This window comes from Petaurus breviceps, unplaced genomic scaffold (assembly GCF_028583685.1).
Source record: "Petaurus breviceps papuanus isolate PSGF00001 unplaced genomic scaffold, PetGlider_PUasm1.0 91133, whole genome shotgun sequence".
NCBI classification, from domain to species: domain Eukaryota; kingdom Metazoa; phylum Chordata; class Mammalia; order Diprotodontia; family Petauridae; genus Petaurus; species Petaurus breviceps.
In genome coordinates, this window is record NW_027187419.1 from 61,496,225 (window position 1) to 61,508,751 (window position 12,527).

Below are 12,527 nucleotides of genomic sequence, written 5' to 3' on the forward strand. Positions count from 1 at the left end.
TTATTTTCTTCTGATGGAACCTTGTAGCCTGCAAAAACATGTTAGGTTTTTCACTGTTTTGAAAGTTAATGGAGATTAATCTTGGCCTCTTCTAATATCTGTTAGCTGAGCTTTCAGCTCTCACCTAATTTCAGGTTCAACCATGACACTCTTCCCCTTTGTTCCCAATCCCCCTACAAATTCTAATTCCCTTTTCTGCTCCACCTGCTTCTTCAATTTCTGATTATTCCTGGAATAGACCATGACTTCAATGACTAGTTGAAATGTTAATGCCCACCATTGCTCACTAATATTCCAAGCCATACCTGCAGCTCTCAGATAGCCAAGATTGCCACATACAAAGTATAAACCGTCTATTTCTGCTCATCCCGTACCCCACCAGGATCTATAAGAGGAATTTATTTTCCTTCTCTGAGTAATTTCTTTCTAGGAATATAGACAACTAGTAACCTAAAATCTTTCCATCCAGATCCTTGGGTCCTTGTAGGACTTCCCTAGTGTCTGAGAATGGTTTGCAATGAAACTTTACCTAATCATATGGTCCCTGACACATAGTAAGCACTTGATAAATATTTTTTTAGTTAATTGATTGCTTGGTTGATTAACATGCTCCCAAAGAAGGATCCCAATCTAAGCAATTCTTGTAGAATCATAAATATTATATCATATATATTATTTTAATAAATCATAATCATTATGGAGCTAGAAGTGATCATGAGGTATTATTTAATCCATTCATTTCAATTAATTAAACGTTGATAAAGGCCTATGCTGTTCAGAAGACTGCTAAGGCCTAGGTGAGATACCAAGGTTAGATAAAACAGGGTACAGGGTCCTACAGCTGCACTATCTAGGATTTGACAATCTATGACATTAGAATGTCCAAGAGAATACTGAAGGGTTCAGTGTATTAAAGGTATAACATAAAGATATAGCTTCACTGACATTATGACTCAGAGTCATCCCCATCTGGTATTTTGGTGTACTTTGTGTCCCAAGTCTTAGGTAGCTTGTTATATAGGCCAAAGTACAGGATTTTCCCAGGAAGACAATGCAAGGGAACACAAAAGACCCACAGAGAAGACCACTCCAGAAACCAGGCCCCCAGAGTTGTATATCTCTGCCAATGTGAGTTCTTGTACTTACTCCTATCCAAGCACTTAGCTCTACTGCTGCAGTGTAAGAACCAATTTAAGAATACTAGCCCAGAAGTCTGGGCTCTCTCTTTATTAACACATTACTTATGAGTAGCCTCAGAGTGTGAAAGACACTGATGTTAGCCTTACCAAAAAGAAGATTCTATTCCTTTTCAGGGACTTATGCTTCCTTCCAGCTCCTATAGCTCAACTGTTCACCTTGTATGGGACAGGTAAAAGTGTGGTTTCTCAGAGACTATCTGTAAAGTAAGTCCTTAGGCCTTAGGCCTAAGTTTCCATTTTTCTAGAAATTATGTGACTTTGAAACTTTAGAAATCTTTCTATATAGTTGCTCTATTCTAGTGAGCCCTTTTCACCCAACTTACCATAAAAGAGTTAAATTTCTATAGAACTGCAAGAATTGCTGAACAAGACTGCTGATAAGGAGAAACAGGCAGTAACCTTGGGAAAGAAGCTCAGTCCCTGGTTCTCAGACTAAAACTAAAATTTGACCAGTTGAGGAACAGACAGTAGCCTTGGGGCATTCAAGGCCCCATAAGAATGTGTCTAGGGTAAGACTGAAGGGGGTTCAGTATTCTAAGATTGCTACTGTGCCTACCTAATGAACTTCATGGATTATGTATATTATCCAACAAAATTAGAGCCTCATTAGTAATAATTATGTTAATGTTGGTAAACCCAGCTTTAGCTTCTGTACGGCAGCCTCCTCTCCTGGGCATTTGTTCCAGCGACTGGACCACCCACTTCTCGCGAGATTTTTTTTTTTAAAGCAATCAGGGTTAAGTAACTTGCTCAAGGTTACACGGCCAGTTATTTCTGGGTGTGGTGCTGAGTATCTGAGCCCAGATTTGATCCCCAGGTCATCCTGACTCTGGGGCCGGTGCTCTTACTCACTGTGTCACCTGACTGCCCCTAAGCAATTGGGGTTAAGTAACTTGCTCAAGGTTACATGGCCAGGTGTTTCTGGGTGGGTGCTAGGTGTCTGAGCCCAGATTTGATCCCAGGTCATCCCGACTCTGGAGCCAGTGCTCTTATTCACTGTGCTACCTGGCCGCCCCATTCCCGTGAGATTCTAATAAACTTCCTATCTTCACTTTAAGGTCTCCGAGTAGTCAATTTGGAATAGGGTCTCCATACCCCACACAACCTCCTTAATGTTGTAAAAGTATCTCCCCTTTTAATACTCCCCCCTTTCTACTTCTTCTCCCTGGGTATGTGACTTGACCTGTACTCCCACTCACAAAGATCATAGGATTCCTTTATCCATTGGCATTAGTGTTATTGATCAAGCCACCTTTTTCAGAGTCAGGTATTCAGGACATCTAAGCACACGTGTAAGAGACAACATCGTGTTCTGGTGTCCAGCATTCCCTGTACCTTTGTCCTGCTGCAGATCTTCCTTCAGCTCTTCTCTTGGAGAGCTGGTTTGTGCTAATCACCAATTGTTCCTTCTCATTTTGTACCATCAAGTTTGGCAAAGAGGTTCCTTTTTTTTCCCTATGTCTTCTTCCCTCCTTTTATCTTCCTAACCCAGGGCAGAGGTTTACATTTTAATGTCCTTTCTACTGGAAGCCTCTCTTCACCCTTATAAATAATTTCCCCTAGATGGATTTCTTCAAGGAAAGTATAGTGTTAGTTGGCCATTTTCTCTAAGTGGCCTTGACTCAAAGATGCATCTGCTATACTGGTCTCTCAGGAGGGTTTGAGTACTTGCCCTTGTGAACCAGATCCAATAGAAGCAGGGCTTTTGCTATCTGATCCACTGTAGCCTCAACCCTATCCTCTCCCAGGCCATGTTTATCATCTTACAACAAAGCTTAAATGAATTCATCCCTTGCTACATGTAAAGTGCCACACCAATCTTCCTCCCAGTGATTCTCCTTCAGTCATGACTCAAACATGGTGTTCCTCATGAATGGCATGTCCTATCTCATTGTCCATATATTATTTAGTTATTAAAATTTTTCAGGGAAGAATGTGAACATAGTCCCCCACTACCACAAATTATGTAGTCAAGTTTCCCACATTTGGTGAAATTGCAGGGGCCACCCCACCCAGAGTACAATGGATAAGCCTGACCCTGGGGAAACTAACATAGTGATCATGGAATTACCCCTGCCAGGTAAAATTCTTGTTATCGATATTATCTGCCCTAACCTCTGGCCCTATACAACTTTCAGTGTGTGTCGAGCAAAGATACCTTCTACATATCTCTCCTTTTGATGGGCCTCTTAATGCCTAGTTAATTGCTGTCTGCTCCAATGGATCAAGTGTCCTAGAGCCCCAACATTGGAAACATTGGTTCTGCTGATCCTGGTATGTTCATTACTCTTAGAGGCTAAGTTCTCCAGATAGTTTCTCCTTACCCAATCTTGATTCTGCCCACTTTCCTAAAAGTTTTCTTCTATTGTCCTGATCCCAAGTCTATTACTACTATGAGGCTAGGAAAGAGAAAGTTCCACACTAGAAGCACAGGTCAGGATAAATTCAATATTATTATCCCAGCAATGTGGTTTGCATAATAAGTACATAGTAAGTGCTAAATACATTTGTTGAATGTTTACTGACTATAATCTCTGACCAATCCCCTGGTTTCATGAGCTCAGGGTTCTCCTGTACCTCTCCCTATAGTTCTGTAAGATTTTCCCAGTCCCATTCCTGCTTTTTTCCTGTTGTTCTTTTTTTTTTATGGCCATTCAAGTTACTTGTCATCAGGAAAGGCAACCTTATCTCCAGGCATAAAATACTTTGTTAAGCAATTTAAGTTTTCATTCAGTCCCTTTCTAAATTTGAAATCAGGACCACTTTCTCCCAGCCCCAAAATGTTCTTAGTTAATGGAAAGCATGCATACATACATTCATATACTATATATATAAAGATATACATAGATATATATATACTCTTTCCTTTTAAACTCTCTGCATGATCCCCACTCTGAGTTCAGAGGGTTATTTGCTTATGACTCAATCTTCCTTGAATCCCTCCTCCCTCTTATTCTTCCTTCTCCCCTCTCCTTTACCTACTCTTTTCCTATTGAGGTAGATATTTTTCCACCAAACGCTGTGTTCACATGCTCATGAGCACATTCTATCCTCCTTTGATCAGTTAGATAAAAGTAAGGTTCGAGTGATGCCTGCTCCCCACCCCCCAAACCTTTCTCATTTGGATTGACTTCTGCTTTCACAGCCTGATTATGTGACATAAATTCCCCCATTCGTCCTTCCCCTTCTTTCTCTATTGTGTCTTCCTCCTCATTTTTTTCTCCTTAATTTTTTTCTTTAAGATCACCAAAATATAACAAAACCATTCTTGGAACCTCTGTCTTATTTAATTCCCTTTATGATCCCTGGTGGCATTAGACTTCTGAAGGGATGTGTGTATCCTCCATTAGAATGTAAGCACTTCCTCTTTGTATAGTCCCTTTGTATTGCCTACTTGTATTTACTACTTGGTTTCTATGTTTGTATTTCACAGTTTCTTCTTAGCTTTGCTCTTCTCATGGGGAATACTTAGAAGGCCCTATTTCATTAAAGATTATTTTTCCCCCTTGTAGGGTTATATTCAACTTAGCTGGGTAAGTTATTATTGGTAGTAAGTCTCTATGTTTTATGTTTTGGAGTCTTGTATTCCACTCTGCTTCTTTAGAGTGGTAACTGCTAAATTTTGTGCAATTCTTTTTTTTTGAGGGGGGAAGGCAAGACAATTGGGGTTAAATGACTTGCCCAAGGTCACACAGCTTGTGTGTCAAGTGTCTGAGGCAGGATTTGAACTCACATCTTCCTGACTCTTAAGCCAGTGCTCTATTCACTGCTCCATGTAGCTGCCCCAATCTTGTGCAATTCTGACTGTGATTCCTCAGCATTTGAATTCTTCCCTTTTAGACATTTGCAGTTTGTTTTTGTTTGTTTTTTCAACTTAGAAGCTCTGGATTTTGACTATGATACTCCTGGAAATTTTCATTTTGGGGTTTGTTTCTGGAGGTAATTAGTTGACATTTTCTATTTTTACTTTACTTTCTTTTTCTAATAGGTCTGGGGCAGTTTTATTTAATGATTTCTTGAAATATAATATCCAGGCTATTTTTTAGGTCTTGGTTTTTGGCCTATCCACTAATTCTTAAGTGAGCTGTCCTTGATCTATTTTCGAGATATCTGTTTTTGATATGAAAGACCTTACATTTTCTTTTTCATTTTTTTTCAGTCTTTTGACTTTGGTTTAAGATTTCTTGTTGTTTCATAACTTTCATTTGATCTATTCTAATTTTCTTTTTTTTTTTTTTTTTAGCAATTGGGGTTAAATAACTTGCTCAAGGTTACACAGCCAGTTATTTCTGGGTGTGATGCTAAGTATCTGAGCTCTATTCGATCCCATTCATCCTGACTCTGGGGCCGGTGCTCTTACTCGCTGTGCTACCTGGATGCCCCGGTCTATTCTAATTTTCAAGCGTCTGTTGCTTGAGTAGAGTTTTCTAATTCTTCTAGGTCTTTCCTTTGTATCTCTCACTTCTTTTCTATTTCTTTCCTCTAATGTTCTCATTTAATTAAATAATTTTAAATTTTTTAAAAACCTCTTCATTTATTTTTTGGGGTGTTTTTTTTGTTTTCTTTTTTTGGAGGGGAGAAGGCAAGGCAATTGGGGTTAAGTGACTTGCCCAAGGTCACACAGCTAGGAAGTGTGTCAAGTGTCTGAGACCAAATTTGAACTCAGGTCCTCCTGATTCCAGGGCCGGTACTGTATTCACTGCACCACCTAGCTGCCCCTCTTACATTTCTACAAGGAATTATAATTGATCTTGTGGCTAAGTTATACTTTGAGACTTCACATGTATGTGTTTTGGAGTGATTCTATTGTTCTAAGTTTGTGTCTTGGGAGTTCCTGGCACCATAATCACTCTTTTTTATGGGGAAATTTTTGGTTTGTTTTTGCTTTTCTTTTGCTTATTCATCCTTCTAGCTTTAATTCCTGGATTTGGCGTTTGCATTAGGACTAGTTTCTGATTTGTATTTTCTAGGATCCTACTCCTTCTTTCTCCAGGTATTGAGTTCTGTGTTCTTCAGGGGTATTTGAGGTGTTTTGGACTAGGGCACTGCAAACTTCCAGCAGGCCAAAATAGTCTGATCTAGTATACAGTCTGATCACTACATCCCTGAACTTTCCAGTTTTCAGCCCCATTTTGGGGCTAGGCAACACAATTACAGATTTCCTCCTAGGTGGAGATCCCATAGATAGCTTCTAGACGTAGCCCCTGTCACCTAGCTAAAAATCCCTATAAGTTCTTCTCCCCCTCCCTCTCTTCCCCCCCCCCCCCCATGGTGGCATGCACTCAAATATAGGATCTACAAATATCTTCACATTAATCATTAGTCAGGTTGTAAAGAAGGATTATAACTGATGGAATGATCAGTGGGAAAGAGGAAACAAAACAAAACAAGAAAAAGAAACACAGCAAGTAGATTGTTTCAATCTGCATTCAGACTCTGCATCTCTTTCTCTGGATGTGGGTATCTCTTTCAATCATGAGTCTTTTGGAGTTGTCTTACAACCTTACATTGCTGAGAGGAGCCCAGTCTATTGAAGTTAGTCATCACACATACACTGTGTCTGTGATTGTGTAGAAATTTCTCCTGGTTCTGCTCTTCTAGCTCAGCATCAGTTTAAATGTCTCCAAGTTATTATGAAGTCTGTCTGCTCCTCGTTTCTTATAGCACAGTAGTATTCCATTACATTCATATGCCACAACTTGTTCAGCCATTCCCCAAATGAGGGGAATTCCCTTGATTTCCAATTCTTTGCCACCACAAAAGAGGCCTGCCTTTTTCCCACAAATCCTGCTTTGGTCACTTGAATGTGGACCAAATTAATGATCTTAGCCTGGAAAAAATGACCCACTGAGACTTATTCTTAGATTTCCTCATTTCTCACTATGCAGTCTGGCATACTTCATTGGAGAATTCATCTTTTTATGGAGTTTTGGAATTCATCATTTGTCTTTTTTGGAGTAGGTTTGGAGGGAAGCTGAACTATCCTACTTCCTCTTATACCTCCATCTTTGCTGATTCTCCAAAGACAATCCTCCTTGTTGAAGTTCCATTACAGAACTCATGACTTACTTATAGCAGGGGTATTTTAAAAGTGCCAGGAATCCTGCTTTAAATTGCTGATAGTTCTGTAGCAGAGTGGTCCAATACTCACTTAAAGGAAATGTTCAATCTAAGGCAGCTTTGCCTGCCCTCTGCATACAATCTGGCAATAGTAAAGTCCACACTTGCTATGTGTTTTAAGAGGTCCACAACTGTCTTTTTTTTAATTAAATTTTATGTTTATTTTTAATTTACATCATTAATTTCCACAAGATTTTGAATTACAAATTTTCTCCACGTCTTTCCCCTACTCACCACCCCAAAACAGCGATCCCACTGTACACCCACTCCCCCAGTCTGCTCTCTCCTATATCCTCCTCCATCCCCAATCCGACTTTCCAGTAGGACAAGATGGATCTCCATACCCCAGTGCCTGTATGTCTTATTTCCCAGTTGCATGTAAATAATAATAATAATAATAGTTTTTAAAAAACATTTGATTTTACAACTTTGAATCCCAGATTCTTTCCCTTCCTCCCTCATCACCCACCCTTACTGGGAAGATAAGCAATTCAATATAGGTTGTGCATGTATAGTTATGCAAAACATTTGCATAGTGTATATATTGTGAAAGACTGACTATATTTCCCTCCATCCTATCCCACCCCCCACTTATTCTATTCTCTACTTTGACCCTGTCCCTTTTCAAAAGTGTGTGCTTCTAACTACCCTCCCCCCCACCTTCCCTCCCCTCCATCATTCCCCCTCTCATCTCCTTCCCCCCTACTCTCCTGTAGGGCAAGATACCCAATTTAGTGTGTATGTCATTCCCTCCCTAAGCCGAATTGAATGAGAGTAAGATTGACCCATTCCCTTTTGCCTTCCTGTTCTTCCCCTCCATTGTAATAGTTATCCCTTGCCTCTTTTTTATGAGATAATTTACCCTATTCTGTCTCTCCCCATATCCTCTTATTATATCCCTCTCTTACCTCTGTTTCACCTTTTAAATATCATCTCTTTCTATTCAATTGATCCTGTTCCCTCTGTCTATGTATAACTGTACACATATATACACACACTCACATATGTATTCATAAGCATATATACCTTCCTATATAGACACATATGTATATATACATATATATGTATATATATATATATATATATATATATATACATTTATATTCCCTTCAACCATCCTCATACTGAGAAAAGTTTCATAAATTACAATTATCGTTTTTCCATGTAGGCATGTAAATAGTTCAACTTCGATAAATTCCTTATGATTTCTTTTCCCTGTTTACCTTCTCATGATTTTCTTGCTTCTTGTATTTGAATGTCAAATTTTCTGTTTAACTCTGTTTTTTTCATCAAGAATGCTTGAAAGTCCTCTATTTCATTGAATGACCATATTTTCCCCTGAAACATGATACTCAGTTTTGCTGGGTAGGTCATTCTTGGTTTTAATCCTAACTCCTTTGACCTCTGGAATATCATATTCCAAGCCCTTCAATCCCTTAACATAGAAACTGCTAGATCCTGGTTATCCTGATTGTGTTTCCATCATGTTCAAATTGTTTCTTCTTGGCTGCTTGTAATATTTTCTCCTTGATCTGGGAACCCTGGAACCTAGCTATGATATTCCTAGGAGTTTTCTTTTGGGGATCTTTTTCAAGAGGTGATTGGTGAATTCTTTCAGTTTCTATTTTGCCCTCTGGTTCTAAAATATAGGAGCAATTTTCCTTGAGAATTTCTTGAAGGATGATTTCTAGGTTCTTTTTTTGATCATGGCTTTCAGGTAGTCCAATAATTTCTAAACTATCTCTCCTGGATCTATTTTCCAGGTCAGTGGTTTTTCCAATGAGATATTTCACGTTGCCTTCTATTTTTTCATTTGTTTGGATCTTTTTGGTAGTATCTTGATTTCTCATGAAGTCATTAGCTTCCATTTGCTCCAGTCTAATTCTGAAGGAATTATTCTCTTCAGTGAGCTTTTGAAATTCTTTTTCCATCTGGCAAATTTGGCTTTTTAAGGCATTCTTCTCCTCATTGTCTTTTTGGGCCTCTTTTGCCATTTGAGTTAATCTGTTTTTTAAGGTGTTATTTTCTTCAGTCAGGTTGTTGACTCTCTTTTCATGATTTTCTTGCATCGTTCTCATTTCTCTTCCCAATTTTTCCTCCACTTCTCTTACTTGATTTTCAAAATCCTTCTTGAGCTCCTTCATGGCCTGTAATCAGTTCATATTTTTCTTGGAAGCTTTTGGTGCAGGAGTTCTGACTTCATTGTCTTCCTGCCATTCCATGCTTTGATCTTTTTTGTTCCCCAAAAAGAAATCTAAAGTTGGATTGCTGCTCTTGCTTTGCTTCCTTTGCTTGCTCATGTTGTCACTCAATTACTTGACTTTTGAGCTCCTTGCCACAGTAGAACTCTGCTTCCAGAGGGGAGAACTTTGTCCCAAATCACAGGGGTTTTCGCCAGAGCTATTAGGAGGGCACCATCTCTGCAGCTCCCACAAACTCTGGCTCACTGGTCACACACCTCAGGACACCACCCAAGACTGTGATCCAGATCCAGGTAGGTTAAAGCAAGAGTGATTACCCTCTGAATCTTGGGTTGGCCCCCTTACAATCTGCAGGCTAGGAGCTCTGAAGCGGCCATGTGGAGGCAGCAGTAGGGCCGCTGTACCTCTGCTACTTCTAGCTATGGGGCAGGGGCCAGACCCACTTCTCTGTTCCCCCCCAGTTCCAACAGAGTTCTACACTGACCTCTCACTTTGTCTTTGGCATTTATGCATTGATAATTCTGGAAACCGCCACAGCTGCTGGTGATCCACTCTCCCAAAGTCCACTGCAGCCACTTGTCAGTCCACCCTAGGTTTAAAACAGTGGGCTCACGTGGGACTGAGTCCACCTTTTGTGCTATCTTCAGTGGGAGATTTGTTTCTTTCTGTCACTTTGTGGGTTCTGCAGCTCTAAAATTTGTTTAGAGTCATATTTTATAGGTATTTGAGGTTATGAGGGGGGATCTCACAGAGTTTTCCTGCTTTGATGCTGCCATCTTGGTTCCACCTCCCCCCTCCCCTCTGGTGCCTTTTTTAAAAAATAAATTTTGTTGATATATTTTATTTTTATATCTCCCATATTTCTCAGTTTTTTATACATATGGGTCCTTAGCCTTTTTATTTTCTCTCTCTGTCTCTGTCTGTTTACCTGTCTCTCCCTTTCTATATATGTGTGCGTGTATATATACACTCATACACACATATGTGCATACATACATGCATATGCATTTCTCTCCATAATGGCTGGACCAATTCAAATACTTATGTACAATAGTACATTATTATGCTTGTCCTTCCATATTCTCTCTTATAATTGTCATTTCCTTTTTTTGCCCATCTTTCTATAACCCATACAATACTTACCATTCCTAGTTTTTGTCAACTTTGCCAATTTGCTGGGTGTAAGGTCAAAGCTCAGAGATGTTTTGATTTGCATTTCTCTTATGAATAGTGACTTAAAGTATACTCTCATATAGTTGTTAATAGTTTGCAATTCTTTTGAGAACTGTTTATTCCTATTTTTGACTGCTTATTATTATGGGGAATGATATTTGGATTTACATATTTCTATTATCTTTTAATGATTATTTGTTTTGCCCTTATCAGAGATATTTTATGTAAAGATTTTTTTCCCCAGTAACTATTTCCCTTTTTATCTTATCTGCATTGTGTTTGTACAAAAGCTTTTCAAATTAATCTAATCAAAATTACCTATTTTATTTTTTATAATTACTTCTATTCAGGGTGTGCTGGAGCCAGCTCATACCCACTCTCCAAAACCTATTGTTACGTTTTTTTTATTGCTAACATTTGTACCTTACAAATCAGCAAAATGATATAATTTAGGGCTCAATTTATTTATTGCTGATTATCTAAATTTAAGAAAGTGATGGAGAAAAATGTTAATAACGCAGATTAATTTAAAAGCATGTTGTTGTAAACTTTTTTTGGGGGGGGGGGAGACAGTTGTTAAACATTTACTAGCACACTCCTGCCTCTATACTTTGTTTACTTATTAATTCATCCTCCTAGCCATTCTTTTTAATAATATAACAGTTACTATACCAGGTACTATATCCATTTTAAATGTATTGTGGTATATGATTATCAAACATTTTGGGATAATGTTTTGGTCTAACTTCTTACCGATTTCCAGTTTCTGAGTAAGTCTTGTCAAGTAATAATAACGAGTATTTAAGGTTTGTAAAAGTTCTTCACAAAGATTATCTCATTTTAATCTCACAACAACCTTGAAGATGAGAGCTTATATTTTACAGATGAGGAAACTAAGACAAACAGGGTTAAAGTGACTTGCCAAGGTCACATAGCCAGTGAGTGTCTGAAACTGGATTTGAACTTAGATCTTCCTGACTGGAGGTCCAATGCTCTATCTACTTCACCTTCTAGCTACTTCTGTCAAATAGGGAGTTCTTTCCTAGGTAATTTATGTTTGGGGATTCACTCATCTCCATGTGGGTGAATTCAGTTATTTCAGATTCTTTTTTCTTGAGCCTCTTCAATTGATTTATTTTTCTACTTATTAACTAGCGCTACTTGTATATTACAATGCTTGGCACATGGTGTTTGATAAATGCTTGTTGACTTGATTAAAGTTCAAATCCCATTTCTGACATTTACTAGCTTGTGCCTCTAGGCTAATCGCTTAACCTCTCTTCAACCTCTGCTTCCCCGTCTGTAAAACAGGGATGAAAATAGTACCTATCTCACAGGGTTGTTGTGAGACTCAAAAAAGGTAATATGTGTAATATGTAATATACCACACAGAGTCTTACATATAAAGATCAGCTCCTGAGACCATCAATAAATCATTTAAGCTCCTAGGACTTGATTTCCTTATATGTAAAATGAGGAAATTGGATTTCTTAGCTCCCTTCCCATAGGTAAAGATGATCTATAGACTATTCTTTATGTGGGTCTGATGCTTAAGTGAAATTGGGGCTAGTGATAAAAATGGCAATAATAATAATAGCTCTCATTTATATTGTACTTTGAGATTTGATAATCATTTTCCAGAGGTGATAGTTGAAGCCATGAAAATATGTGAGATTACCAAGTGAAAAAAACATAGATAGTGAAGAGAGGTTTGGGAAACATTCACCTTAAGAGATTTAAAAGAGGATGAGAAACCAGCCCAATAAAGAGAAAAGCAGTTAGGAAGATATAGGCAGAGAATCAGGAGAGTGTGTCCTGAAGTACCCAGAAGGAG

At 38.6% G+C, this 12,527-nt stretch overlaps 1 non-coding gene across 1 annotated transcript; it reads right to left on the minus strand.

The window, feature by feature from the left end:
• Positions 1-3,123: 3,123 nt before the first annotated feature.
• LOC138155595 (U1 spliceosomal RNA) lies at positions 3,124-3,287 on the minus strand. The gene has a single exon (XR_011166884.1). It is a non-coding gene; the product is annotated as a U1 spliceosomal RNA (small nuclear RNA).
• Between the last annotated feature and the right edge of the window lie 9,240 nt (positions 3,288-12,527).